Source organism: Artibeus jamaicensis, unplaced genomic scaffold (genome assembly GCF_021234435.1).
Source record: "Artibeus jamaicensis isolate MK-2021 breed Jamaican fruit bat unplaced genomic scaffold, CSHL_Jam_final contig_233, whole genome shotgun sequence".
NCBI classification, from domain to species: Eukaryota; Metazoa; Chordata; class Mammalia; order Chiroptera; family Phyllostomidae; genus Artibeus; species Artibeus jamaicensis.
In genome coordinates this window covers 63,780,252-63,807,080 of record NW_026521486.1, presented here as the reverse complement: position 1 = coordinate 63,807,080, position 26,829 = coordinate 63,780,252, and the positions used below count along the sequence as shown (strand labels likewise).

Sequence of the window (26,829 nt, the reverse complement as noted above, 5' to 3'; positions counted from 1 at the left end):
CTCTGTCCATTGTCTTGGATGTTTCAGTGTCAGTGAGGTTAAGTCATCCAGCCCTGTGGTTCTTGATGGCTCATTGCTACTCGGATGCAACTACGGTTAAACCCTCCATCTGGAAACTACCTGGAACTCTTCCACCTCAGAACTTTAAAATTCCTCTGACTCATTGCAGCTTGTTTTTCTTGTACTTACTTTTTTAAACATGTGGATACCCCTAAATAATTTAACACTTTATGCTGTTCTCAGAAGATAACTATTGGTACTTCCACTCTCCCTAATTGCAACATCCTCCAGGATAGGTGAACAGAAAACTATCAAAGACTTACAATAGGGATACCAGGACAAAATTCTCTGTGGTGATGAAGACCTTCAGAGACTGCAGGCCGGAAAGACTAGGTTCACTGCCTTGCACTGCCTTCTGCTGCCTTCTCCTCCTCTGCCCCACTTTCATCCCCAGGCTAGGAAGAGAGTGGGGGAGGTGAACGCTGTTTAGAGGACTGAGGGTGGTACCTAGCAGGTACCAGAAGGGGGTAAAGTCTTCTGAGGCTTTGGGATGGAGCATAGATGCTTTGAGTGCTGGGTTGGGCCACATCTAGAGCTGGTGCTAGTAGGTGCAAGGACCGAGGCAGAGCAAGCAGCCCTGACCCCAGAAGCTGAGAGTGCAGCACTGAAACGAGCAAGCAGGAGGCATGTGGCTTGTTGCAGGTTTGTGGCTCAGGACTTTAAGTAAGAGCTGGAGGTAAAGTAGGGTTCCTCCTGGGAACCTACTGTGTATAATTTCCTTGGGTAGAAGAAAAGGGGAACATTCAATACTGATGCCCTGCTCTGGAATCAAGAGTGTGCTGACTCTGGAACATTCCAGAGACAACCTAGCACAGCATTTATGGTGTGGACTCTGGAGTCAACAATTTTGTGTGACTTTGGGCAAAAACCTTTATGCCTCCTGGCCTCAGTTTCCTCCTTTGTAAAACTGAAATACAAATAGTAACTAGTTGGGAAGCATTAACACATGTCAAATGCCCAGGGCACTGTTTCTCTGCATTCCTTTTATTCTCTTACTGGTGGCGCCCCCAACACAGGCAGGTGATTGGGACTTGCTAAATGAGTCAGGCAATGTTGTTGGATTGAAAAAACAGAAATAGACCTAGAAAAGTAGGTTTTTGTTTTGCTTTACCAGGCATTGACACAGAGCGTTCAACACTTTCAAAACATCAATTTCTCTCACACTTTTTTTTTAAACTTATGCGAAATCATGTGTACTTAAGACTTTTTTAAAAGATTTTATTTATTTATCTTTAGAGGGGAAGGGAAGGAGAGAGGGAGAGAAACATCAATGTATGGTTGCCTTTCATGCATCCCCTGCTGGGAATTGACCTGCAGGGAACTGGTCTGCAACCCAGGCATGTGCCCTGACTGGGAATCGAACTGCAATTGTCTGGTTCACAGGCCCGTGCTCAATCCACTGAGCTACACCAGCCAGGTCTCTCACACTTTTAATGGTCATACAAATAGCTTTGGGCCCCTGGGAGAGGTGGTTGCCAGTGAGACACTGCTAGGAGGGCCCGAAAAGATGAGTCTGGGAAGGCAGACTTCTCTGAGAAATAAGTAGGAGGCAGTGGATTTAACCCTCTGAAATTGGGGCACTGGAGCCGTGGAGGTGTGGGGAAAAGGCTGTCGAAGTCCACGGCTCTGGGAGCATCAGGAACGGCCTCCCCTGGGCAGGGCATGCAGGCAGCACATGGCAGAACCATTTGTCCAGTCCTGGTAAGAGGCTGAGACCAGCTTTCTGCGCTACTTAAAAAAAATACTAGATCTTTAGTTAATGTGACTTAAGACACTTGGCACGAGGAGTAAAAACAATCGGAAAGAAAGAAAAAGCAAAACAACCTGGAAACCGCAATCTAGTGCCCTGGGGCGAAGGAGGCAGAAGGGAAATGTCAGAGTGGGATGTGCTACGTTTCCACGCTGCGCCACCAAGCGCGGGAGGCTGGCTTTTGTTTTCTGATGAATTGAACACCCCCACATAAAGAAACATCACACCTTTCCAAACTCAAAACAGATCGCTGTTCTAATATCCCTGAGTAGCTGGCAGGGGCCTGTGAAACTGGAACAGGAAGCAGGAAAGCAACGGCTCACTCTTGTTTTGGATTCTGGTGTATAATCCCCAGATTACACCAGAGGTGTCTCTACTAGAAACACCTCCTGCCTTGTAGTCTGAGCAGGGGGCTGGCCAACAAGGCAAGGCAGGGGTGACTCTTGGCTCCTGTAAGTTTGGGCCACTTTTTACCTTCTCACTTTGGCTACATGGTACCATTGGTGGAGAGAGCCATAGCCAATGGGTGTTTGCTGACTGTGGTCTGACTGTCTTCTTGAGACCAGCATGCCTTTCCTCTCCACTTGAGTTTGTGTGTTCATTAAATGGGCGGTAAACTGTATCAACTGCCCCTGAGTGGCAGCAGGACTCCGGCACTATCACCAGGAAACTGCAGATGACGAACCTAAGGGGTGACATTTGGAACTTGAATTAGCTGGAACATGATCTCCAGATTCATTCCAGGAGCTTCCTTAACCCCACACGTTTTGCAATATGGTATCTTTAGGAAGATAGGTCCCTCTGCATTTGCAGGGTATTTAGGAGGACTTACCGTGTGTACATGGCAGTGAGAAATAACATTAGTTTCTGAGAGAGACCACAAGAGAAAGACAGCATTTATAGTGGTTATTAGAAACTGTTTAAATTCCTAGTAGTTAATTGCTGAATAATTGAACCACAACCCACATTTTGATTAAACTAGGTCAAATGTAAGTTTGGGTTGCTTCAGTTTTGGTAAGGTGGGCTGGTGTAGCAAAGAACCACAACAAGTGCTGCTAACCCAAGTGCCCGAGCCTGCAGTGTTCACTCTAAGTGCACTCTGGTCACAGCAGTGTTCTGACATCGCTGTACTTAGGAAGGAATGGGGTCCATATCATCGGGAAACTCTAAAGCTCCAAGTTTGTGCTCAAATTAATCAAGCCACTTAACACCTTCCTTTGCTTCAATGTCTTCATCTAAAAATGTGGACACAGTGCTAAGCTTTATATTCTGACGACGTTAGAAGGATAAATAAGATAATATATCCAATGCTTAATAGAAAACCAGGCACATAGTAAAGGCCTGAGTAAATAGTAGCTATTATTGCAGCTGAGGAAATGGTCAATATGGTTATTTTTCAGAAAAGACAAAGGAGGATGAAGGCTCAGGTAATGTTCCCAAGGCACCAAGGGAACAAATGAAATGACACCATGAGGCCTGGTGCATGGAAGGTACCTCACCACTTCCCTAATGGGTGGTCCATCCCAGGCAAGATCTCGGAAGCAGAGAGCCTGCTGATGTGAGAGCACTGACTACCGTATTGTGACTGAAGCACACGGGGAGTGGAAGGAAGCAGGTTCTGACGGTTTTAGCAGGTCAGTAAGAGTTCATCGAACAAGAATGAGACCTAAGAGGTAACCTGGGGTGGAGTCAGGAAAGTCCAAAGGAAGAAAACATGTTTTGAGATGCTTATGGGGGGAGGGAGGGCAGCATAAAGCATGTGTGAGTACGCTGAGAAGGTCGGATACGTGAGGTTTGAAACCAGGTAAGGTGGAAAGTGGTGGAGAACCCAAGACAATGAGGCATGCGGGGACATAGTGTATTTCGCTTTGTTATTTTGATCAGAATGTATAAGTTGGAATCTGAAGATGAGAAGACCAGAGATATATTCTTGCAGTTTAGTAAAAAATTATAAAAAAAGCCTGTGTACATATGTCACTTCTAAAAGAAATATGTAAAAGAAGTCTGTATGTAACTCAACTTTTGGGAGTGCTAAACAAGGACCATTCTCTGCTTCTGATAGATCACTGCATTGACTAGACAGCATCCTTGCACTCACCCAGACTTCAGGACCACTCTGTAACTCAATCATTTAGTTAGACAGAATCAGCCCCTTCATGATGGCGCCACTGGCTTCAAGTGACAAGCCCCGCACAGGTCAGGTCCGACTCTGAACCTGAATGCCCTTAGGTGTAGTAGAATGCTTTCATATGCATCAAAAGTTATATCTGAATATATCTCAAATTCCCTGAATTGAAATATGTGAGGATCAAATTATTGTAAATCTCAGCTTGAGAACTATACTACCAACATTCTCAACTTATTAATATTTTAAGATATTTTATTTTATTTAAAAATTGGAGTAATTTTTATCTCTGTGAGCTTCAAACATTCTGTACCGAGACACCTAATTCTTAGCTCAGACCACATCGTGCACTGCGTCCAGCAGTGCTTCTCGACGCCCAGGGTAAGTGGCTGTGCGGCTCGGGACAGGGGAAGGCCCTGAATGGAAAAGACTGGGTCTTCAAAGGGTCGCCTGGAGGACAGCTGCCCACTAACTTTAAGATTTGCCCAGGAACTTACAGGAGCAGGAAATCAACTCCTATTTTGTTAAAATCTGACACCTAAAATATTATTAATTAAACAATTCAGTTGGAATAATACATTTATACTGACACATCTGATTTATTAAGTCAAATAACAGAACATCTCGCCTCCCTTTCTTCCCAAAAGAACAGAACAGTTGGACAAAATTGTTATGACTATTAACTAAGTGCCAGTTATTTTTCTGATTTTTAAACATATTATTTTATTTCAATCCTACAAGAATCTTAATATATAGAAATTTTAAGTCCTTATTTAAAAGACAAGGAGGTGAGGAGATTGAGGCACAAAGGTGGAGGAACGTTTTGCCATGATCAGACAGCTGTCAAGTGGCTAAGTTTGCGACGTAGGTTATTTGGACTCAAAAGCTGTATTTGCAGTTGGTGTGAGTTTTTAACTCTTCATCACTTTTGCATGCAAATTACATGGTGTGCTTTATGGTAGAGACTGTTTCTTGTTTACTCAAATCCACTTCCTCTTCTTACTGGCACAACAGCTGCACTGTGCTTCCCTCTTTGTCTTGCAGGTAGGGGTGGCCTAGTCACTGAATTCTCCTTAACAGAGCGAGAGAAAAAGAGAAAATCCAGGCTCCTTCTAGCTGGCCCATTGCAACTGCCCACATGTGTTTCTTTATGCTATTTCTCCTTCTTTCGGGTGCAAGCAAATAACAGTGAAACTGTAGGCTACGGGGAAGCCACAAGTGGAAAGAGTCTCGGTTCCTAAATGACTGCATGAAGAGTGGCCTTCCCACCCAGCTCCCTCTGAACCATGTTGTGGGTGAGAAGTTCATTTCTATTGTGCCAATCTACTGGCATTTTCAAATCTGTTACTACAGCCTGCCTTACCTTAACTAATCCAAAGAAAAATAGTTTCTTGGTCTGTACTCCAGATCTCCTAGGTCGGAATCTCTTGGATGAAGCCCAAGTATCTAAAAACTTTTTAAGGTTCTCCCTTGTTATTCTGATGTATCTGGTCTGTGACAATAATATACTTGATGCCCAAACTGACTTTTCCCCTTACCCAGCTAAATCCTTCTAGTTGGATATTTTAGGAAAAGTTTTTTTTTTATTTTTCAGTTTTGCCTGAATTTTCAAAAAAGTTATAGGCCAACAGTTTGTATTGATTCAGAGAAAGCTTCACTTATTTTTGTATTTTCTTTAAAATTCAATCCATTTGTCCCAGAGAATTTAAGATGTACTTCTCATGATCAGGATTTCAGTTTATCTATTTCTGTCCTTCTTTTCTCTTGTCCCTCCCTCCCCATCTGTCTGTTATCTGTCTTCTACCCATCTGCCTGTCCATCTATCTTTCTACCTATCTCAGCAAAATAGCTTTTCCCAAATTATGTTCCTTTAGTTTTATTTTATAGATATAGGATTTTTGCATTGTGCAATTCCTTGGAAATAACATACAGCGATCATAACACAGGAGCTCGGCAGCTGTTCATGCGTTTTATTAATTTCTTTGGAACTGTGATTCATTTCCAAATCTTAGGGGAGGGGAAGTGTTTTCAGATATGGTAAGACCACCTCCAACTATTTTTGTAGTTTACAATTGAGATAATATTTTCTTACATATGTTGCCCATTATTTAATGTTCTTTTCTGACTGAAATTGATTATTGAAACTCAACGCAGTGGTAAGTTTGATCTCTTCATCATCAAATGCCTTGAGTGTTTATAATAGAATGACACTGTTATTTGTTAAGAAATATACGACGAAAGCCTTTGATATATTTAGTCCATTGATAATTAGTAGAAAACCATATATATGGATAGCTAATGTTTTATAGTAGGCTTACTGCATCCAGAAGCCCTTCTACAGACTTTGCATAAATTAAATTCTTTAATCCTCAAAATAATCCGATGAGTTGAGGACTATGTTTACTGCCTTTTCCTAATGTGGAAATTGAGGCATGGGTGCATGAAGGAATATGCCCAAGGTCACACAGCAAGTAGGTGGTAGTGTTGGGACATGAACCCATGTGGCCTGGCTTTAAGCTCTGTGCCCTTAACCATTACATACACTCTCTATTTTAATAGGAAATATTGATTTCATATGATTTTTTTAACCCTCTGTAGGTACATTGGTTTTCTATCACTTCATTTCCACAAACTTTAAAGCTTAAAATCACATACACTGTTATCTCACTGTTTTTGTGAGTCAGGATCCAGACTGGGTGCGGCAGGGCCCTCTGTTCAGAGTGTCTCAAAGCTGTAGTCAAGGTAGTGACCAGGTCCAGGGTCTCATTTGAGTTTCAAATTCCTCTGCCAAGCTCATTTAATTGTTGCAAGAATCTACGTCCTTGCAGCTGTAGGGCTTGTTATGGCAGCTTGCGTCTTCAAAGCCAGCAAAAGAAATCTCTTTCCGATCTCTGTGAGGTTCAAAACCCTCCTTTAGAGAGCTTCCAACTGATTAAGTGAGGTTCATCTAGAAAAACCTTCTTCTTGATGAGTCTTTCAACTAATTTTGGACCTTAGTTACATCTGTACAATTCCTTCACTCTCATCCTATAATGTAATCTAATCAAAGGTGCAGCTTAATCATGGGGAGCACCAGTGGCAGTGTTCATGGGGCCATCTCAGAATCCCACCTACCACAATGGCACAGTGGCTGTGTCTGATCCCTTCTTCCATGCGTCAAAGAGACGGACAAATACTATCATACTTCTGCAGTGAGGTGATGTTTCCATTAGGACTTTACTCATCAATCTCATGTATAAAAACATCAAGGATTGGTTAAAACAAGTTTTAAACATAAAATTTTTCTTTTTTAAGACTTTTCTAGAACTCTCCACACTGAAAAGAGGTTGATGGTATAAACGAATTAATTTTTATAATTAATTGTGAGTTTAATCTGCTGATTAGTTTTCCAGGTCATTTCTTAAAGTCGCCTAGTCCCTTTTGTCTGAAGAGTGCTTACGGGGCAAAACTCAAACTCCACAGTGTGGCAAATCAAGATCCCTGCCACACAAACCAAGCATACCATGTTGCCCTCAGCTCTTGTCACTGCCTTCTCCCCCCATCGTTTTACTCCAAGTCCCTTTCGCGCCTCTGGATCTCTACGCAAGGCACCTATGCACATGCTTAATTTTATCTGGGGCAGCCTTTCTTTCTTTCTCCACCCCCACACAGGCCTGCTGGTAAAGTCTCTTGTTCTTTAAGACCTGGCTCATGGGTTATTTCTGTTGCGAAACTGTCCCCAGTTTTCAAGCTGAAAGATAAGAACAGAAGCTTTGGAAAGAGGATTTGAATTCTAGGCTCAGCTGGAAGGTAGAAATGGGGGATAATACTGATCTGAACCCCTCCTGAAGAGCCCTGTATCGATCTTGATATAAGTATATTGAAGAAGAAAATAGGGAAAAATAAAATGAACTGAGGAAATCAAAGCTAAACTACAAATGCAAATGTGACTGTTAATGCATTGCACCATTGAAAAGGTAGAGCAATAAACCAATGTCAAATGTATTCTCTAATATTCTCTCTTCTAGCTCCCCAATAAAAGGAGTCAGGTCTCTGAAGGCTAGGTGAACACTTTACTCATGTTTGAGTGCAAGGATGCTTTCCGGTACCTGGGGTCATTCTGGAAGGGCAATGGGCCAGCTTTGAGGTGTTTCCACTACCCAACCCGGAACATTTATACACTAAGAAGTGAATATTCATAAGCAAGTTGAGTTTATAATTCTATAAGTCCATAATGATATTCAAAATGGGAAAGTGTAAAGTTCACAGAAGACATTATCATCCAAAAAACAGTTATACATAACTAGATATGCTTAATTTATATTAATTTTAAGAGGATAGTGTTGACATGTGAGTGTCCTGTTTCTTCTGTTAGGTACATGACCGTACATAAAACCTAGACATACACTTTTCTTCACCTCTCTATGTATTCAAGGTGGAGAATTATTAGTAATCAATTCCAGGAGTTCTGTAAAAGTAAAAATTATAGTAAGAATAAGAAAGGTTGTGATCAGTGGTGCGGCAATATATGTGTAAAAATAGTGTTGAAAGAAGATAGATTCACCACACTACCCAAGAGTAAACCGAATCTCTCATGTTCTAGGAGATAAAACTTCTTGGATGATTGGACTGTACAGAGATGCTAAAAAGGCATCGCAAGTTCTAATGCTAACAAATCAGGCCAATTTATTTCTAATAATGAAAAGACATTGGTATATCTTGCTGGCCAAGGGAAACTTTAAGAATGTATCATTTCAGAAAAACATGGCCGATTGCCAGAAACCAAACTGTCTGAAAGGTGTGGGCTTAATAAGACCCACTGACATAAGTATCTGCGATGCTAAAAAGAGGGAGGGAGGCTGGGAATGCAGAAAGCTGATCACTGGGTTAAGCTTGTGTCTCTCTGGAAGTTTCAACCAGGACCCAGGTCCTGCCTAGGGATTAACTGATCAACTGATCAGTTACTTTGACACTGAACATTATAAATGTTTCTCTCTGCAATCTATCCACCACTGCGGTTTTAGGAAAAGAGACTATAAAACACCATCTCAGAAAGGACATAAAAAGGAGACATAAAGAGGGTGCACAAAGAAGTCTCTATAGGTATTAAAAATAAGTGGGATGTTTACATTCTATGCCAGAGGACTACAAAAGGAGAGAGGAAGGAGAATAAGAGAAGTAGGTTTTCAGTTCACGTGTCCTGCTCAGAAAGTTCAAAGAAGAGTTTGGGTTTTCCTCTCAGTGCTGGGACTCTGGGAGCAAAGGGCTCTATTGGAAGGCTATTTGCCAACACGTGAGGTGATGCAGTAGTGGTGGCCTTGGTGAGTGGACAGGCGAATGAGGCAGAACTGACTCCGAGGGGTTCTGCCTCAATGAGTGGATGTGTTGGTGCTTGGAAGACCGGAGAACTGGCAGAGTCCTGAGGATGCACAAAGAGGCTACTATGTGTGAGGGCAAACCAGAGGCAAGTGGTCAGGAACAGAGTGTGTACCAATACAATGCCCCAAGAGCCATGCAGACTCGTGACACATCAGGTGGGAGGCAACCAGGCCATTCGCTGAGGACCCAGGGGGCTCTGGCAGCCATGCAGTCACATCGGCCCGAGCCTCCCCTCCTCCCTTTAGAAGGAGCAGGAAAAGAGAGGTGAAGCTGGAAAGAGTCATCATTTGTCCAAAAGAAAATGTATCATGGAAGAGTCTAATTATATCGAAGAGAATGTAATACCTAAAACTGACAAATTTAAAAAGTGTTTTCCACCTCCTCATATCTGGTGATATGGGTGTTTATAAGAAAGAGTAAATCCATTATAGAAATTAAAGAAGCTGTAATTTCTTTATATATATATACAGTATTTGAAGTTCCCCCCCGTGATACCTAAGGGACCTATCCAAGCCTACCCAGGTGTGAGGAGTGTGACCTCAATCTCAATTGTATCCTGAGGGCAGGGCATTTTCCTGCATAACCCAGCCTCCTGCTTGCAGATGTTATCAAAGCCTGGCTACCCTACACACTGTTGCTGCATGTAAAGTAGCACAACCTCAAATACTCCCCCAAACAGTGTAATTCCATAAGCATCACAGCAAGGGAGAAGTTCAAGTTTGGGAAAGAAGGAAATTCATCTTACCTGAGTTCATAGAAGAGGGATGTGATGGAGGTCCCCTCAGGGGCACATGGACACTCAAAGAGTGACTGGAGATGGGAACATGAATTCTGCTGAGCTCAGGGAGAGGTGTCTTTTGTCTTTGTAGGACCCTATTTCCAGTAAGGCCCAGCACTGTTGGGGGAAAACAAGTCTTCTGTGAACTTTCTGATGTTCAGTGCAAAAGAGTGGGATCAGCTTCTATGGGCCCACACTCAGATCCTGGGTGGGCCGAATGTGATGTACCAGGTTTTGCTTCTGAAACCCACTCAATTCCTTTAAAGAAGAATTTGGGTCCCGAAGGAATCACAGCAATATGAACAGTCAGAATAGGCAGATTCACAATGATTTTCACATATTAACTAGACACAACTGGGGCTCAACAATCCCCATATGTAAAGGGGAAAGCTAAATATTATAATAAGAGAATGATTAAAAAGCTGGAGGTGAGGAAGTAGAAATGAAACAATTAGCTATTATATTAGGCAAAAATACACTCTAATAATTTTAAGACAATGCAGAATATTTATATCATACAATTATTTCTAAGCTTATTCTGAAAAAGTAAAAAAAACTAAAAAACCATTGCAATCCTCCTAAACATATTCAAATGATGGAAATAAATATTCTAAATAATAATACACACCCTCCTTCCCTGTCTTGTATTGAGAATAATTACATGGTATTTCGGCTAAGTTGTCAAGATGGTCTCTCAGCTCTGTGGTTTACTTTTATCTGTTTAAGAGACTGGGGAGCCACGTGGAGAAATGAGGGGTGCGCTGGAATGTCCGGCTGTACAAATGCAGTACTGCTCACGATCACCCTCGAACCAACAAGGCCTTTTTCGGATATAGAAATATCATATTGACTCCAACTAGTATGCACGGTTTCCTTCAAAATTCCTCATCTGTGAAAAATAGTACTAGGGGTTTCTGTGCAATGGGAAAGGAATGAACTCAATGTAATGGGTAAGGTGCCTTCCCATGTGGATGAGGCTTGTGTTCAAGTTCAAGGCTAGTAGTATCACTCGCCCATTCAAGGTATTTCAGCAAAAGTATGGCAGAATTGAAATGATTTTTTAAACCATTAAAATCAGTAATTCACCACCTCTTTTATATATATATATATATATATATATATATATATATATATCCTGTGGAAGGTAAAAAAAGTATGGCAGAATTGAAATGATTTTTAAAATTATCTAATTTTTTTTTTTTTTTTTTTTTTTGTGGGGTAAAAAAAGGGTGGGGCTTATGTGAGAAAGGAGTAGTTGGGGGAATGATGATAGGAGGAACGGAAGTTTGAATTTTACTCCAAGTAATTTCTGATTTCAAGGCCAAAATACCACCAGTTTGTGAGATCTTGTCGGCCCAACAGCAGTAGGTGTGCACTTTGATTCAGGTCTCCAGGGTGGAGCTGGGCTGGCGCGTGTGCACATCGCTCCCACCGCGCCCCACCCGACATTGAGTCTTTAGAGTGAGGGGTGGCCCTGATGCAGGGACACATTCACTGATCCACACGCAGCAAACTGAGCTCGACGCCTTGGCCTCACTGATTCGGAACTAGCTTGTTCAGTATTTTCTGGGTACAATTGCATTAGACAGTCAGTATTTTTCTCAAACATCACCAGGCTGTGACGAAACATCACAATTCATCATTGGCAACTTATTTCAATGTTTAACTGAATGTTTAACCTAAATCAATAATATAATAAATAAGTGTAAGTAAGTGGGCACTTTTGAGAGCATGAAGATTTCATTCTTATAAAAAAAATGATAGTTTTCCCCTCCTGACCTCTTCCTGTCCTTATTTGCATATGCCTTATTTGTTTTCCAAGTGAGTTCATTTCTGGAAATAGTTACCTAAAATTTCAAACCATGAAATCTGAGAATCTCTGAAGCAAGAGGGCTTTGTCTGCTGTATTTCTTAGTATCTTATGCCCTCTAGTGGTAAAATCACGGGACTTGCTGTGTTTTCACCTTAATTCTCTGAAGCAAAGCATTTCTTTAAAACAGACAAAAAAAAATTCATTATAATTAGCTACTTAGTGTAAATAAATGTATTTTAAGGAAATGAAGTGCTTCAGCATAGTTTATTTGATACTAAGGATGTGAAGTGACTGTAGACCAGGGAAGAGTCTTGTGTTTGGCAATGTGGCCTAAACATTCCAGAGCTGGGTTGCCCAGCCTTTATCCTGGCCTCCATCTTCCTTTTTAAAATAAAGAAGAAAACTTCATAACTGCAACTGAGTACTTTTTATGCGTGGGCCAAATCTTCACTGATGCTGAATTACATCTAATACCTTGGGTAGAAATGGAATTCCCTGAAACCTGTCACCTAAGAACAATACATACGTGAAATTAGACTGTGAGACATTCAGTACCCACAGGGGCAAAATTATCGCTAAGAGTTAAGTTACAGAAATGTTACATCACTACCTGGATCATATGCTCTGAAAATATGAGCAATAGTTGGAAAATCAAAATAATGAGTCAGAGAGAGAAAACATACTGATCTAAGGGAGAATTTATATTTAAAAATATATCTTTCCTATATGTTTTTTGAAAGCTTTTTATAAAGTAAAATGTATTTAACATTTGAGAAGTCAGTATCTTTTTATTTTGAGATTGTAAACATAAATGGCAACATTTTTAAGTTTCTTTTTATCTTTTTAATCAAATTTTTTAACTTTTTAGTTTAGAATTATTACTAACCAAACATCAGAAAAATTTATACCAAATATAATGTAAAATTCCCATGTGCCCTTTACCCAAGTCCCCAAATGTTAACATCTTATTTAACTACAATTTTCAAAATCACAAAATTGATATTGATACTATACTATTAACTAATCTAAAGATGTTATTCAACTTGTGTCAGTTGTCCCATTAATGTTAATTTGATGGTCTAGGACCCAGATTATGATGAAATTCATAGTGATTAAATTCATATTACACATGTATGGTAAGAATAGCACAGAAGTGATATTGTGGGTTTCTTAGTATATTATATCAGGGGGTCTAATATGTTAATATCTTATTATTGGGAATGTTAATTTTGATCACTTTGTTAAAGTGGTGTCTTCTGGATTTCTGCAGTCTAATGTAACTTTTCTTTTGTACTTAATTCATATTTTATAAAGAGATATTTTAAGAGTATATAAATATCCTGTTTCTTACACTACATTGACTGACTTATCAGCAAGTGGTGATTTTTTATTCCCATAATTTCTTTGACATTTATTAATTAGAATTCTATTGTTCAGTAGAGAGTTTCCTTCTCTCCCATTTATCAGTTATTCAATTATTTGTGTTTATTGGTATAGAGTCTTGAATATTTATGTAATTCTATGCTTTATAATCTATTACTATCACCATTTACTTTGTTTTTCAAATTGGCCCAAATTTGACCGTCGAGAATCTCTTCAGGTTGATATCTGTGTTTTTTCAACATATGTCTGTCCATTTTTTTCTTTTTAAAGCACTTCTTTTCTTTTCTGCACCATAAGATGTTCTAAGCTAACCTTATATTTTCCCTATTTCGGCCCTGGGATCATTTATTTCTCTCCAAAGAGCTGTAGTTTCTCTTACTAGTGAAGGTGTCTGGAAACCAACATCTGGGTGTTCGCTCTGCCGATTGCCACCGCTGTCATCGCCACAGGCCCTCTCAGCAGACAAAGCTCAAGCTAAAATGATCTGTGTGTATGGAAACTTGTACATGTACATATAATTTAAATTTCTGTCATCTATTTTCTCTCTCACTCCAACCATGCGTTTATTTCATTTCAATCCAACACCACGAGGTCCATTCTAGTCTTCCTCTTTTCCTTATTTTTAACACCTTTCTCTGACAGAAAGGAGTCTGCTTCTCATTATTCAAAGTTTATTTACTTACTTGCACAGTCCTGAAATGTATATGAACTAGTTTCGCAATTATTAACTTATGCTGCTCTAGAGAAGTGGGAGGACTTACTAACTGGTATGCAATGTATGTATAGATTTCTTTCGATCTTTACAGTATAGAGTCAAAATACGGTTTTTCAAACTTATTTCAGTTTGCTCTTTTCTTCCCCACCCCCTTCTGTGTAGTAATAGAGGTAGACTCATGTGTTATGGTTGAGATTGAGTTATCGTGTTATCTCCTCATCCTGCTTGATTTGAATCATTTATTTACATTTTTGGTCTATGAAACATTATCATGGTTTCTGAGAGTCAGAACGGTACAGAGAGTAACACTCAGAACTGTTCCCAGCAGGCCTCCCCCGCTATGCCTCTCCTCCCGGTCTCCGTATGTGAAAGCAATCTTGTTGGTTTCTGGGCTATCCTTCTCTGTTTCACTTGGCACAAATGTGCAGACACACGTATGTTTTATATCTTAGTATATGAAAGGTGGCAGGTAATAGGTACATCTCTGTACTTGGCCTTTTTTAAAAATAATGTATCCCAGCAAATGATTCATATTACTTCATAGAAATCCTCTTCTATTTTTCTTCTATAGCTATACAGATGTGCATAACTTATTTAATCAGTCTCCTATATTTATACATATTCATTGTTTCCAATATTTTTCAATAACAAATAATACTGTAGTTACCCTGCCCCAATGCATTTCTGTATTATTGGAGGTGTATCTTCTAGGTAAAATCCCAGAAGTGGAATTGCTGAATTAAAAGGTAAATGTATGTGTAGTTTTCTTAGATATCACCAAATTCCCTTTCAATTTGCATTCCTAATAACAATGTATAAGAGTACCTGTTTTCCTGTGGAATGTGTCATAATTTTTAATTGTCATCTGATAATATTAACCCCGTATAGTTTTTAATTTTAATTTTTTGAATTATGAGTGATATTAAACTTTTTTCTATCTTTTAGGGTCACTTTTATATCTCTTTTTGCGAATTGTCTGCTTGTGTCTTCTTCCCACTTTAATGGATTTTCAAAACCTTTTTCTCCTCAATTTTAAGAAATCTCTAAAAGTTATATTAGTTACATTAGTTTTTATCTACAGATGGAGCTATGATACAAACATTTTCCAGCTTTTTAGCTGTCTTTGACTATATAATTTTTTGCCATTCAGAAAACTTTTATTTTTATATAGCCAGTTATCAATTTTTTTCAAAATTGCCTTTGGATTTTGCATCATAGCTAGAAAATCTTTTTCTATACTAAGGTTAAGGAGGTGGTCACCAATATTTTCTTCTAGTACTCCCCCACCCCCATTCGTTTTACATTTAAATCCCTGTTTCATTTGGAGTTTATGCTTAGATATAATAAGATATGGATCTAAATTAATTTTATTCCAAATGCTATTCTCCTGTTCCAGAACTATGTAATTAAAATTACAGTTTTTCCCAGTAATTTGTGATGATACAAATTACTAAATTTATCACACACTAAATTTAACATATACTAAATTTCCATTTGTATGTGGTCGTGTTTCTGGGCTTTCTGATCTACCCTCCTTGTCCATTTATCTACTAATGTACCGGGACCGTACTGTTTTATTTATGAAGACTCTGTAGTATAGGTCGGAACCTTTTCCGTGCATTCTCCTCTACTCTTCCTTGTTCGTTTTTCCACATGATTTCTCCTTGAATTTGGGCGTCATCCTTGCACAGGGGCCATGCTAATCTTCTCTATTACCATTTCAACTTTGCTGAAAGTGCTGCTGAAGTGAGTGCCCCACATGATTTTTAATATCAATTTGTCTACCTTTATGAAAAAGCTCATTCATGTTTTTATTTGGGTTGTGTTAAATTTTACATTAATGTAGAGAGTTGACAATTTGTACTGAGTTACGCTAACTCAAAACTGGGAGTGTTTTTCCATTTTTTCAGTTTCCTTTCAGAGCTTTCAGGAATGTTTTTCTCATACAGTTTTGCATTTTTTAAGTTTAATCTGAAGTATTTAATCTTGGTTGTTTATGTAAATGAACAGTTTTTCTTTTATTACGTCCTCTAAATAGTTATTACATATATATATGAAAAATAATTTTTGTATGAAATGTTTTTATCTTGCTACCTTTAACTAATTTTATTATTTTACTCAATGCCATTTCTTGACTTGAACCAGGAATAAATTTTTATTGTGATAAGCCTTTGAGATTTGGTTTATTCCTTACACTAGTTAGCCAATTCTGACTAATATAAGGCAGACATAATTTTATTCCCACTCAAAGTAAGTTCCCACTCAGTGTCTCAAAATAAAGACACTGAGGCCAGAGATATTGACAAATTTGCTCAATGTCACAGACAGAGCAATGGGCAAAACTGGCTTTTAAATCAAGATCCTGTGCCATCAACTAGTGCATAGTACTTTCTCCTCTGGGTGTGGGTTCCATGGGTGTGTCTATTTTTATTTAAAAAGGAAGAAAACAAGTTAATTTCTCCCCTTCCTCTACTTTGTCTAAGGTGGCAGTCGTGTTATTAGTTCCAGGGAACTGAGGGAAGCACAAGGAGGGCTGCTGGGTGGGCCATCGCCCAGATTTGACGGACCGTGAGTTGCACCTCACTTTATGGACTCAGAAAGCTACAAGATTTTGTGGGTATAAGTACACAATATGCACAAGATTTTGCAGCTACAAAATTTACAAAAGCTCAGAATAAAAGGTCTATTTTTCAGATTGTTTCAAGTGTGCAACCAGTATGATCTTTAGAAAGTTAAAATAGTTAACCATCATTCCCCTTCCTTAAATCATTTAATGGATTCATGTTGGTCTCAGAATAAAGGCAGAACTCCTTCACATGCCCTCCGCTTTCCTCTCCAGGCTCCGCTGCACCCCTCGCTTTTCCACACTGGCAATCCAGACACAGTGATGCGCCTGCACTGCTTCAGCCTCTGCATCCTGTTCAGACAGCATCTCCTCCAGACCGCCTTTGCTGACCCTGCTGAGAGACCCCTTCCATGCCTTCCATGGTGCCTGGTTCTACCCTTGATCACTTTGCATTTTTTAAATTTAATCTTCACTCTATTTTTCCATTACTATTTAGTCTCCTTATACCCACACTCCCAGCAATCACCACACTGTTGTCCGTGTCCATGAGTCCTTTTTCCTTTTTGCTCAATCCCTCCACTCCCTAACATTGTATTTAAATCACTTAGTGATTGCCTTCTTTCAAACCCTTGAGGGTACAGGCTATATTATTTAATTTTAGATTGAAGATTCTAGTACCATGCATCACATAGTAGGCACTAATATATGCTTGTTTTCTCTTACCTTTTAAAAATAATATGGTATACTGTTATCTTGTCTTACCATATTTTCTTCTTTCCTGCATGGGAAATGATTTTTCTATATCCTCAGGATTGTCACCATCGTGAGCTGTGGGTTGTCATGAAGTTTTCAAACTCTCAAGAAAAACCTTGTATCATTGATGTAAGATTTTAAAAAAAGAATAATCAACTGAGATATTTTTTTCTTTCCACTTATTTTCTTTTCCGTATGGGAATGATTTGCAGCTGTCATTGAGATGAGTAATTCCCAGCCTTTTATAAAATGCAAACCTGAAAATGTTCTTTGAAATCTGACCATGCCATTTCTAAAAGGCATCACTTTCTGTCAAAAGTCTGCTCCAACTCTGGCAATCGATATTTTACAAGTATCATATGTATTCTCTGGACCTTTTCTTTTTTGACATTTGGCAGTGATAAGAGCTATTGTTTATTGAGCTCTAGCTATGTGTTAGAAGCTCTTCTAAGCATATTACATGCAGGCTACTTAATGAAGCAGATTTAGTGTTACCATTTTACGGGTGAAGAAAGTGAGGCATACAGAGATTAAGTAACTTTCCCAAGGTGTCTTAGGCATAGCCAGTATTAGAAGAAACCAAGACAGGATTTTCAGGGGAACTAAATCCAGAGTCCGTATTCTAAAATTGCAATAGACCACTTTCTCCACCTATATAGGTCATCCTACTTCACCTCTTGGTGTAGGTGATGTTTGTATGCTGCATGTGCTTCTGCTATTATTTCCCAAATAAGATCCTACAGTCTCCATTCAGAGGGAGTGTCTTATCTCTTTAGCCTCCACAATACCTAGTCCAGTGCTAGACACACGGCACGAAAATTTCATAAACATGTGCTCAATTGCTTTGGAGCTTTAAATTCTTCCTCTTGTCTTAGGAAATTGTATATAGAAATTTTTAACAAGTTAGGATACAGTAGCATATTAAAATATACCTTAATTTATTTATTCAAGAGATTAATTTATGATGATAATAGATGTGATGGGAACCCACAGCCTCACCCATTTACTGTCTCTCATTTTATCAGGCTTCCAGATGGAGGTAGCAATGCTTTGATGGATACCAATGAAACTGGGTGCCTCGTGACCTGTTTGCTTTGTACCAACACTGGTTGATAAAGCATTCATTTTATTCATTCTCTTTCATAGCTTCCTCTCCTAAGGGCCATGACTCTTCTCTGAAGGAGGAGTAGGAAGCTTGTTGTCACTGTATGTAGGTGTAACTGAGTTCTTCTTTGGCCCAAGGACACCTGCAACTGAGCTTGTTCGTTCTAACTCCCTTTAGTACACTGACTGCCTTCATTAACTGGAGAGCCTGCGAATGGGAGGTTAGAATATCCATCCATATCACAATGGATGGGGTTAATGAAAGACGCAGAGGTACCAACCACTAACCTCAAGAAAATAATAACTTTTCATTACCAAGACCCTCTGTCCTTCATGCAAATAGATGCCAGCAGTCTATCAATCTTGTCTGCGCATGTCTGAATCTACTGAGTGTATGTCTACAAAATATACCTGGAAAGTTCCTATTCCATTATTATTTTCTCAAACCAATGTCAAACTCAAGAAACCAGAAAGGAAAATAATTGTATATATTAAATTTCTTCATCAAAGCTCCCGTAGTCTAAGGCCAAGTCTTCTGAGGACTTTTGTCATGTTATCTTTTTTTATTAAAAGGTACTTTTCAAATAATTTTATATTGCAAAAATAAAACATGTGTATGGTAGAACTATTGAAGATTAGAAACATATTTTAAGTGTTTAATAATTCATAATCTCTTTACTCAAACATACCTACTGTTAATAATTTGCTGTCTTTTCCTGTCTAGATAGGTAGATGGATGGATTGTAAGAAAGAAACATAACTACTGCATATATGTACATATAAAATCTCCACTGACTGAATCTGATTTTGTGAACATTTTTCAGATCACTTAAGATTCTGCAATGACCTTTAAAAGGGCTTTATAATGTCTTTTGTATAACTATACATTTTATTTAATAATATGACATTGTTGGATTTTCTGATGCCTTCGCTGAGATGAACATCAGAATTTGCTCCTTCAAATCCTATCTGAACAAAGAGAAAATCACACCACAAACTGCATAAACACAGAGGGAAAATTTCCAAAGGAATGAAGCCACCTTCATCTGCCCAATAAAATCCTAGGATTAAAACACACACACACACACACACACACACACACACACACACACACACACACATTTGTTTTGGTGAAAGGCCCAGAACCTAGGTGCTTCCTAGGGCATCACAGTGACAAGAGGAAATCTTTGTCAGATTTTTAGCCACTTCATTTTCTTAAGCCAAGCAGCAAATACCAACAAATCACCTTTACATGCGGCACTTTGGCTGCTTGCATTGCTTATCAACCGGTGGGAGAACAACAGGAAAAGAAAATTGGAGAATATTACCTCTACTTATGCAAATCATTTACTTTTTCTCTGGTACCATGAGGTGTAAACACCTGCTTTGAAATATATTTACCCAGAGAAAAATGGGGTTCATTTGTCAGGCAAAAGATTATAAACAAAAAAAAATTTGGTTAGTTCTAAGAGAAATTGGATTGGGGGATATTGCAAGAGAAATCAGAGAAAAACTTCATTTTAACGTTCTGTGCAGTGAAGCATTCCTTTTATAGCATGGAAATGCAAATTAAAATATTATGTACTATTTCATACTGTCATGTTGAAGAGAATTAAAATGCTGAGTGTGAATAAGGAGGTGGACGAGAGGAAGCTCTAAGACAGTGTTGGGGAAGCACAAGGTAGTTATGTAATATCTTGTCAAGCTAAAAGAATATATTCCATCCAACAGAGCTTTGGTAAAGTCAGAGAAAAACTAAGGTGTTTTTTACTTTGCTTATTAACATAATGAGATACAAATTATGATGAAATATTAAGGTTGAACGGCCTGCCTCCTTGCTAAGGCTCGGGAAAGAGGCAGGCCGGAGCACTAGGAGAGTCTCCCTCAGGCTCAGGTAATAAGAAGAGACATTGGAGAGATTTTTCAAACAGAAATATAACCACCAAAACAGCAGTGTACTTTCTTATTTTCACCATATGCCAAGATTTCTGAACAATATTCCTCTCTGAAATAAAAAAGTCTTTTGTTTGTCTGTCCTTGACAGTAGTTGTGGTCATTGTACATTTTTTAACTACTTTGGTTATCCTTTAATTGTCATAGTTTTCCATCTACCTGGAAGTTAGTTCAGAGAATTTTTGGTTATGCCATCAATCCCTGACACTTTTGGGTTCAGCTACATAATACTTCAGGAACCATGGGATCAAAGGTTTCCCAGAACAGGGTAGACTGTACCCAATTGATAGATAAAGGGAAAGGAGACAGTGATAGGGATAGATTAAAGAGAAGGGTGGTATATAACTATTATATCAAAATCTGTAGACTTTTGTACAATAGTTGTGTTTCCCTTTTGTTTATATTTTTGGGTGACTTTGGGCCTGACAGTGGCTTTGCTTGACCAGTGGGACAGTAACATATGTGATGTAAAAGCAACTTGTAAAGTGCTTGCACACAGGGACTTGTTCTTTTGTGTCCTTGGGGGGATCCTACAGACATTCACATGTGGACAGCCTACTGGGCAATGAGTGACACATGGCCTAACCAGTTTTGTCATCCCAGCTAATATCAGGCCAGTTTCCAGACATGTGAATAAGGCTGTTCTAGACCATTCGGTCCCAGACAAGCCTTTAGCTGGCCATTGAGATGTGAGTGAATGCAGCTGAAATTTGCCCAAACTGGCCCATAAGAGCAGAAACATCTGCTTATCTTTTGATTCATGAGCAATGGTATATGATTATTGCTTTAAGCCACTAAGTTGGGAGGTGGTTTGTTACACAGCAAGAGCTAACTGATATAAAGCTCTTAAGTAGGTGAGTGAGGATAGGAGAGAAGGCAGAGGCAGAAGGGACAGATTGGTCTTGGATATGAGACAATATATTTGAACTTGTAGATGTTCGAATCCCACCCCACCCCCCACCACATACACACTCCTTCCCACACTTACCCTCGGGGTCAGAAGAAAGAATGTAGCTTCTGATATGACATCCACTAAATTTCGATGATGGCTTTGTTCTTTTTAGCTGAGTGATTTGGGGCACACGTCTTATTCATCTATAAAATAAAGATGATAATACTTACCTAACAAAGTTGTTGAAAAGATTAAATGACAACATATGTGTAAGAGCCTGGCTCTTAATAAACACCCTTTAAATGCTGGCTAAGTATATTCCTGGGTAAAAATACAGCATAAACTTGAGACAAAGTGATAGAGAAAAATTGGGGTATATGTGTCAGCTAATAATACTGAACATCAATAATACAGGAAGTAGGATATCATCAAATGGTTAAAAGTATGAGAGTAAGAATTTGAAGATAAAGAACATTAATGGTGGTGAAAATTTAAAGATGTAATTATAAAGAAACTTTTAAAAGTGGTTGAGTAGTAATAATAGTCCAATTGAGGTTTATAAAAAGCAAATATGTGGGGAACACGCTCGGGACAGTTTTGATTTCACCACAGACTCCGGAGCTCAAGGGTAGAATTGGGGAGAGCAAATAATGAGATTGTTGGATGGTGAAGGATTGGCAGATGAAAACAGAACAAATAATGGAGTCTAGGTAGCTAATACTAGAAGTAGTTGGCCATGGGGCCTGAGTTGGTTTGGAGGCAAGAGAGATCATAAAGGAACTGACTGACCGAGAGAACAGGATGGGGTGAAAGGGCAAGGAGCAGGGGTCATGTAGACATACCTGTACATAGGGAGCTGCAACTTTCTTAGTGGATAGTATCGTTCTATTTGCTCCACTGCCTTGAGCCAATGTCTTGTTATCCTATGATTTTGTGTTTTACTTCAGGAATACTTACTTTCTGAACTTCTTTAAGGGACACCAAACTACTTAAAAGAGAATGTTTAGATAAAGAAGATATGGTCAAGATATGTAATGGAATATTACTCGGCCATGAAAAAGAATGAAATCTTACCATTTGCAACAGCATGGATGGACCTAGAGGGTATTAGAATAATGAAATAAGTCAGAAAGAGAAATACAAATGCTATATGATTTCACTTATATGTGGAATGTAAAGAATTAAATAAATAAACAAAACAGAAACAGACTCATAGGTACAGAGAACAGACTGACAGTTGTCAGATTGGATGGGGGTTGGGAGCACTGGGTAAAAAAAGTGAAGGGATTTAGAAGTAAAAATTAGTACTACAGAATAGGCAAAGGAATATAAAGCACAGAATAGGGAATATAGTCAATAATATTGTAATAACCATGTGTGGTGCCATGTGGGTACTAGATTTATCAGGGGAATTACTTTGTAAATTTTATAAATGTCCAACCACTATGCCATATACCTGAAACTAATATAAAATAATATTGATTGTAAACTAAAATTGAAAAATAAAATTAGCAACAACAAAAAGAGCTCTAGGTTTAAAACCCAGCTCATCTTGTTGGCTCTCCTCTCAGGACACTCTGCTTATTGGATCATCTGTGTTAGCTACTAAAACTTGTTCACCAGTGACCATCATTATCCTTGCATGTTAGGGTAGCAAGAAACAGGGTTTTTTCCAGCAGGCAGATGTGCATACAGGGTCTGTCTGAATCTATTCATAATTGAACATCTTCTGATCTCCCAAATGAGCCTGTGAACTCTTGCCCCTCTTCTCTACCTTTTTAAGTTCTGTCCATTTGGCAGACCCAGCCCATCTCTCAGCCCCATGGGTTTGCCCGTTTTTGCAGCCCTATACAGTGCCTGCTCTTCAGAACCATGACAGCAACTCACCTGACACTTAGCATGGGCTGTCTTTGACTCCAGGTGTTCTTAGGACCAATGAATCAATACATTTTGGAACTAGAAGAGGCTTCAGAGAACACCTAATTTAATTCCCTCATTTTGCTAATGAGAAAATTAAAGTTCAGAAATAGTTAGTGAAACAGAAATCCAGCCTGCCTTTGTCAATATTTGGTGATCTTCCCACCATGCTATTTGTATGTTCTGAGAGGATGTGAGGTTCCTCAGAACAAGCACTTCTTTGAATCTATAGCATTTACTTTGGGGGACCCTCAATAGATATTACCCCACAGTGACAAGGGGGTTTACCGAACTACATGACACAGCTGAAAGGGGAATAAATTCATGCACAGAACACAGAACAGATTTTACAGTTTAAAAAATTACTATGTTTCTTGAACCTTTAGATGTATATTTTTCCAAATAAAATGTGTTAGAAAGTTTACATTTCATATACAGTTGTTTGGGTGTTTTCATATTTATTACAAACAAAAAGAAGTCAACAGCTTTGTTTACTTAATTTGCAACTAAGGGCATCCTAAATGCACTGGTCCCCGTGCATCCTAAATCTGTACCAGTGGAGGGTACAGATAGGGGTTTCAGTCCTGGTGGAGAAGAGCGCTCTCACCCAGCCCTTCTGCCAGGTAACTGAGAGAAGCTTACTTTTGTGGTTATTGATTGTAATTTCATTTCAGAAAAAAATACATCAAGGAGTCAATTTGATAAACAAAAGCATTTTTGCAGTTTAACTTAATTTGGCAATATGGATTAGAAAAAAATGGGAAAAAATAAAAGCAATATCAAAATTTACATTGGGAGCTGAACAAGTATTGTTGCCAGAAATTTACCAATTTCCCCTATTTTGAATTTGATCATATGAAAAGCAATTTATTACCTAAGATTGTCCAGAGTTTATAATATGACTTAGCACTCATCACCTTGAACTTCTCTGAACCCATTTGAAAACTGAGTGCAGAGCCTAGCCCTCTCATTCCAACTAGTCCACCTACAACCATGATAAGAAGTTCCCCAGAATAGTTCGTTCAAAGCTCACTGTGAGCAAACACTCATGCGATTTAATTAACACTGCCATCAATGCTTTTTTCAAGATGGTGGTTCTAAAATCCCAGGAAAGGCTTGTGATTTTCTTGAAATGGAAAAATGCTTCTAGTAATTCTTCCCCTGAGCTCAGTTGGGGCATTCCAGCCCAAACGGGCCTCCTTCCTACTCTCCCCCTCAGCCTTCCTTTTTTTCTCTCCCTCTGTCACATCGGAGAAATGACAAACACCACCCACTTGCAGTCATTCACCTAATGCCACCCACAGGAGCCAAAAACCTAAAGAAAGCACATTTATTTAACAATGTAATTTGCAGATAGCATTTTCACAGAAAAATGTTCTCACCCTCTTGGTGCTGGTCTGCTGTGTATTTTTCTTCCAGGCTTGTTCTTCCCCAAATGACTACAGCTTTTGCTGGCATTTCTCTGAAAGTAAAATCAAAAAAGCTACCTGAATTTGCAGGCAGTTTCCTGTGGGGCTCACTGACGTTTTGCAGAATGCATGCTTCGTGAGCAGAAGGTGGGCAAGGTGTTTGAAAAAACAGGAAGCACCTCTGAGTGTGAGACTTCGTTCCTGGAAGCAGAAACTCCCTTTGAGATAGCTGATGCTTCTCACCTATGGGCACTTCTGTGAAGCCTTGAAGGACTTGAAAGACCATGAACAGGGCTTCTCAATGGCAGGATTGTTTGGAAGGTCTGGTTCATCCAAGTGTATGGTAGAAATCCACAGCTTTTCTACTTTTTTTTCCTATGTAGGTTTCTCTTTTTTGCTGAGGGTATTGGTAAGCATGGACATCAAAGTAGGCTTTTAAAAATTACAATTAGTGTGGTAAAAATGCATAACGTAAGATCTACCCTGTTAACACAGTTTTCAGCGTGCCGTAGAGCATTGTTAACTATAGACACGACCGTGTGCAGCGGCTCGGCAGAACATCTTCATCTTGCACTCCTGAAACTTCACCGTTTAACAGTGACTCTCCCACAGGCCCTCACAACTGCTGTTTTACTTTCTGCTTCAATGAGTTTGATGCTTTTAGATACCTCATATAAGTGCAATGATGCAGAATTCATCCTTCTGTGCCTGGCTCATTTCACTTCATGTTTCATCCATGTTGTAGCATATGACAGAATTTCTTTCTTTTTATAGCTAAGTGATATTCCAAGCATATGCTACATTTTTAAATTCATTTATGTGTCAATAAACATTTGGGTTGTTTCCACCTCTTGACTGTTGTAAATAATGCCACAATAAACATGAGAGGGCAAATATTTCTTTGAGACATTGATTTCAATTCTTTGGATATAGACTCGAAAATGAGATGGCTGGATTATAGGGTAGTTGTATTTTTAATCTCATGAGAAATCACCATGTTATTTTCCATAGCAACGAGCTGCATCATTTTACATTCCCACAGAGCACAAAGGTTTCAACTTCTCCACATTCTCACCAACACTTGTTATTTTCTGTTTTACAGACAGTGGTTATCTTAATCAGTTCAGGCTGCTAAAGCAAAAATACCATAGACGGGGAATAACAAACACTTATTTTAGAAGTCCCAGATCAAGACATGGCAGATTTCGTGTCTGGTGAGGGTTCACATCCTGATTCATGGAAGGCTGTCTGGTTACTGTCCCTTCATGGCAGGGTCAGCGGGAGAGAGAGAAAGAGAGCTGGGCTCTTCATTGCCTTACAAGGGCACCTATTCCATCATGAGGGCTCCACCCCCATGACCTCATCCAAACTTAATTACCCTCCGGAGACCCTACCTTCAAATACCAGCACAACAGGGATTAGGCTTCAGTCCTAATCTGACAAACTTTTAGTTTATAGCAGTATCCATTCTAACAAGTGTGGTGATATTTCATTGTGCTTTGATTTGTGTTTCCCTGATGACTTGTGATATTGCAGCTCTTTGTTATATACCTTTGTGTCTTTTTCTGAAAAATGTCTGTTCAACTCTTTGGCCCAGTTTTCATCAGATTATTGGGGGGGGGTATTTTGTGTTTTCTTTTCCTTGTTTTTTTGTTGAGTTGTAGGAGTACTTTGTATATATGGTGGAGATTTATGGTTGGCAAATATTTTCTCCCATTCCATAAACTGTCATTTTACTCTCTTTATTGTGTCCTTTGTTGTGCAGAAGCTCTTTAGTTTGATGTAATCTCACTAATCAATTTTTACTTTGTTGCTTGTGCTTTTGGTGTCATGTCTAAAAAAATCACTGCTAAGAACAATGTCATAAAGTTTTTCCCCTATATTTTCTTCTAGAAGTTTTATAGTTTCTGATTTTATGTTTAGTTCTTTAATCCATTTAGAGTTGATTTTTGCTTATGGTGTAAGATAGTTGTCCAGTTTCTTTTTCTTTTCTTTTCTCTTTTTCTTTCTTTCTTTCTTTCTTTCTTTCTTTCTTTCTTTCTTTCTTTCTTTCTTTCTTTTTCTCTCTCTCTCTTTCTTTTTTTTTGGCATGTGGCTGTCTACTTTTTTCAACACCATTTGTTGAAGAAACAACCCTTTCTCAAACGTGTATTCTTGGCAAATTTGTTGAAGATCAGTTAGCCATATATGTGTATATAGGTTTATTTCTGGGTTCCCTTTTCTGTTTCACTGGTTTATATGTCTGTCTTTATG

The 26,829-nt window shown here is 38.9% G+C and overlaps 1 long non-coding RNA gene and 1 other non-coding gene across 3 annotated transcripts; both read right to left on the bottom strand.

The window, feature by feature from the left end:
* Positions 1-1,286: 1,286 nt before the first annotated feature.
* On the bottom strand, positions 1,287-24,669 carry LOC119042312 (uncharacterized). 2 transcript variants are annotated; one of them, XR_008390862.1, is made up of 5 exons: positions 24,550-24,669; positions 22,093-22,347; positions 21,347-21,453; positions 10,039-10,188; positions 1,287-2,495 (listed from the first exon to the last, which is right to left on the bottom strand). It is a non-coding gene; the product is annotated as an uncharacterized LOC119042312 (long non-coding RNA). The 2 variants fall into 2 exon arrangements; XR_008390863.1 differs by lacking the exon at positions 22,093-22,347.
* On the bottom strand, positions 15,634-15,736 carry LOC119042320 (U6 spliceosomal RNA). The gene has a single exon (XR_005081209.2). It is a non-coding gene; the product is annotated as a U6 spliceosomal RNA (small nuclear RNA).
* Positions 24,670-26,829: the final 2,160 nt, after the last annotated feature.